The sequence below is a fragment of the Grammomys surdaster genome, unplaced genomic scaffold, assembly GCF_004785775.1.
Source record: "Grammomys surdaster isolate TR1022 unplaced genomic scaffold, NIH_TR_1.0 578, whole genome shotgun sequence".
Classification (NCBI taxonomy): Eukaryota; Metazoa; Chordata; class Mammalia; order Rodentia; family Muridae; genus Grammomys; species Grammomys surdaster.
In genome coordinates this window covers 117,390-121,975 of record NW_021604997.1, presented here as the reverse complement: position 1 = coordinate 121,975, position 4,586 = coordinate 117,390, and the positions used below count along the sequence as shown (strand labels likewise).

General features: G+C 38.8%; 1 pseudogene; it reads right to left on the bottom strand.

The window, feature by feature from the left end:
• Positions 1–241: 241 nt before the first annotated feature.
• On the bottom strand, positions 242–1,250 carry LOC114633328 (annotated as a pseudogene).
• Between the last annotated feature and the right edge of the window lie 3,336 nt (positions 1,251–4,586).

Sequence of the window (4,586 nt, the reverse complement as noted above, 5' to 3'; positions counted from 1 at the left end):
CTCCCACAAGTGTTTCTCTTCCCCAACATTTTCTTTTTAAAACTTTTTTTGGGTGCAGTGAACGTTTATTGATGAAATTTCAGAGAGTAGGGAGGGCTCCCTAGGCCCCTCCTGTTGTTATCGAGGTCTGGGAAGGAAATTGTGAGGGAGATGCTCAGAGCTGGGGACAGGGACTGCTCAGCAACCAAGGGCCTCTCTCTTGCTCTCAGTGTCCTTGCTGGGGTGGGTGGTCCAGGGCTTCTTACTCCTTGGAGGCCATGAAGACCATGAGGTCAATGACCCTGTTGCTGTAACCATATTCATTGTCATACCAGGAAATGAGCTTTACAAAGTTGTCATTGAGAGCAATGCCAGCCCCAGCATCAAAGGTGGAAGAGTGGGAGTTGCTGTTGAAGTCACAGAAGACAACCTGGTCCTCAGTGTAGCCCAGGATGCCCTTCAGTGGACCCTCAGATGCCTGCTTCACCACCTTCTTGATATCATCATATTTGGTGGGTTTCTCCTGGCAGCATGTTAGATCCACAATGGATACATTGGGGATAGAAACATGGAAGGTCATGTCAATGAGCTTCCCATTCAGCTCTGGGATGACCTTGCCCACAGCTTTGGCAGCACCAGAGGATGCAGGGATGATGTTCTGGGCAGCCCCACGGCCATTACGCCACAGCTTTCCAGAGGAGACATCCACAGTCTTCTGAGTGCAGTGATGGCATGGACCGTGGTCATGAGCCCTTCCATGATGCCAAAGTTGTCATGGATGACCTTGGCGAGGGGGGGTAAGCAGTTGATGGTGCAGGACACATTACTGACAATCTTGAAGAGTTGTCATATTTCTCGTGGTTCACACCCATCACAAACATGGGGGCATCAGCAGAAGGGGCGGAGATGATGACCCTTTTGGCCCCACCCTTCAAGTGGGCCCCAGCTTTCTCCATGGTGGTGAAGATGCCAATGGACTCCACAAAATACTCAGCACCAGCATCGCCCCATTTGATGTTAGCGGAATCTCGCTCCTGGAAGATGGTGATGGGCTTCCCATTGATGACAAGCTTCCCATTCTCAGCCTTGACTGTGCCATTGAATTTGCCATGGGTGGAGTCATACTGGTACATGTAGACCATATAGTTGAGGTCAGTGAAGCAGTCGTTGATGGCAACAATCTCCACTTTGCCACCAGATGGAGAGCTGAAGGCAGCCCCGGTAACCAGGCACCCAATATGGCCAAATCTGTTCACACTGACCTTCACCATTTTGTCTATGGGATGAGACTGGCACTGCACAAGGAGATGAGTGTTATAAAATTTATTTAAAATTTTTACTATAAAGAAACTTCAAATACATAAATAAAATACACCAAAACTAATGATATTCAAATTCTGTACAACTCAGTAAATTCATATATAGTTAGAATACATATTCAAAAGGACGCTGTGAAGCTTCACATTAAGTGTTACATTTTCATTATCACCTCAATTCACTCAATTATCCACCATCAAAACCACAACTCTGTGACAGAATTCAAATTCAAACAACAGTTAGCCATATATTCTCTTTAAATACTTTTGCTAATTACCTGCATCTACTCCTTTCTCATCCCTTTATATTTGGATATTCTTTCCTTTTCCCAAGGATTCATACACATTTTGTCTTTCTTTCTTTTTTTTTTTGACAATGGCCATTTTACCTGGAGTAAGATGAGCTCTAAAAGTAGTTTTTGCATTATTTCCCTGATGACTAATAATATTAAAAATTTAAAAGTTGAAAATGAGGCATTTGTTTTTCCCTTTTTGGTAGAATTCTTGGTTCCATAACACATGTTTTGTTCCAGTTATTTGTTGTGTTGATGTTCAATATGTTAAAAATTCTTTGTAGACTCTAGACACACATTTCCTTGAAACATCTAACTAGCAAAGGTCTTCACTCATTCTGTAGCCTGCATCTTCACATGACTAATGAGTTCTATTGGTTCATAAAAACCTTTTAATTTAGCAAAGTCCTACATACCCATTATTGGCCTTGTTTTAAGAGTGGGATGAGTCCTATTCAGGAAGTTCTTACCTGTGCCTCTATACTACTGTTTCCTTTAGCAGTTTCATATTTTTTGAGTCTTCTGTTGAGGTTCTTGATCCACTTGTGATTGGTATGTGGTGTGTGTGTGTGTGTGTGTGTGTGTGTAAGGGTGTGTGTAAGGGTGTGTGTGTCTGTCTGTCTGTCTGTGAAGGTATATTTGTAGGATGAGTGATTAAGATATAAACTTACTCTTTTACATATAGCATTTCAGTTTCCAAAGCACCATTTACTGAAGATCTTATCTTTCCCAAAAGTATATTATTGTCATTTTGTCAAGTATAAGGAGCCTACAGTTCTGTTAACATATGTCTTGGTTTCCTATTCCATTAATCCCTATGTCTGTTTTTGTAGCAGTACAATGTTGTTTTTAATTACTATATGTATGTAGTATAACCTGAAATAAGAAACTTTTTTTCCAGAATTGGTTTGTTGATCTGAGGGATTTTTTTGCTTTCATATGAATTTATTATTGAACTTGTTCTTTGAAAATTTCATACATGTATAAATTACATTCTGATTATTGAAACCCCTCACCTTCTCTGATCACTCTCAGTCTTTATTAACCTCCATTCCCTATACTTTTCTTTTAAAACATTCACATCAATTTACCTATGACTCACTGGTAAAGCCATGACCATGACCATCTGTAAGACTGTGGGGTTGAACTACCCATTGAAACCTAGTTGGGACCTCAGTAAGTATAAAACTAAAGATAGATGAATACCCAGAATCCTGTCACCCAGAATCCTTCAGTATCTAGCAATACAGCAGGGATTAGTGATGTTCGATGTATCTCCTCTCTAACCTGTGACTCATCATTGATGAATGTCAGACTTGTCGATTGCAAGCACTTTTAGATGATTTTACTTGATGCATTTATGCTGCCATGCTCATAAGGCAGCATTTTATAGCACTTTTTTCTTTATCTTCCAATTCCTACATTCACTTCATTCTCTCTTCTCCAATAATCTCTGAACATTAGAAATGATTTTATAATGTACCATTTACCAGTGAGAATTTAATCATTTTGTATGAATTTTAAGATTTTTAATTCTGTGGATAATGACATTAAATTTTTTATTGGGATTGTGTTGGAACTCTACATTGCTTTTGGTAGGATAGCCATTTTGTTGTTATTGTTGTTGTTTTGTTTTGTTTTCACCTTAATTTCCCTAGTCTTTGAGCAGGAGAGTTTCCATCTCTTAATGTCTGCCCCACCCTTCTGAGGTTTTCATTGTAGAGGATATGTGACCTCTTTCTTGTATTCATTACTTTTCTATTGTTGTGATAAAACACAATGAACAGGGCAACATATAGAAGGAATCCTTTCTTTGGGGCTTATATTTCTAAAGAGATGAAGGTCTGTTATTACTATGGCTGGACGTATGACACCATTCAAGTAGGCACAATATTGGAGCAGTGATTGAGACCTCACACATTAATCCATAAATAGGAAGCAGAGATATCTTTCAAAATGATGCCAATCTTGTGGAACCTTATATCTCGCCTCCAGTGACATATTTCCTCCAGCAAGTTCACAGCTCCTAATCTTCCCAAAAGATCCACCAATTGGAGACCAAGTATTCAAATGCCTGAAATTTATAGGGGACATCTCTTTCAAACAAGCACACTGTGGTATGCTTCAGCTGAGGTATTTTTTGAGGCACCTGTAAACAGCCTTATTTCTCTGGTTTGTTTCTCAATTCTTCATTTGGTAGTTAGGAAACCTATTAAAGTTTGTATGTTAATTTTTTAACACTGTCTATTTGATAAAAGTCTTTATCAGATCCAAGTGTTTTCTAGTAAACATTTTCAAGTCTCTTATTGATAGGAATATATCATCTAAAAGTAAAGGTACTTTGAAATGCACATATTATATATGACATATCATATATCATATATTATATATCCCTTCCTCTTGGTGTGTGTCTATGTATAGTTGGGGAGTTCATGTATGACCAAGAATGCGGATAGAGACCAAAGAAAACTTCCACCATGTGGATCTGAGAGATCAGGTTTAGCTACAAACACCTTTTCCTTTTCTCTTGAGCCATTTCACTACCCTTTGATGTGTCCCTGAATTTGGTTGGACAGTATTTTATAGAGAAGTTTTTAGTCAATGTTCACCATAGATTTTAATCTACACTTTTCTTTTTTATTGAATATTTGACTGATTTTGTATCAAGGTAATCCTTTAGAAAAATACTTTGGTTGTGTGTCTTTTTTCGTATTTTTCACTTCAGATCAGTGATCTTATGATCACTGTTCCTTTTTTCTTTTTTTATTTGTTTATTCGAGACAAGGTTTCTCTGTGTAGTCCGGCCTGTCCTGGAACTCACTCTGAAGACCAGGCTGGTCTTGAACTTCGAAATCTGCCTGCCACTGTCTCCCAAGAGCTGAGCTCAAAGGCATGTGCCACCACTGCCCAGAATTTTCCTTCTGTTATGGAATAGTTTGAGAACCTTGTTCTCTGAATGAATATCTGGAAAAATTCATCTGAGATTGAACATTTTTAA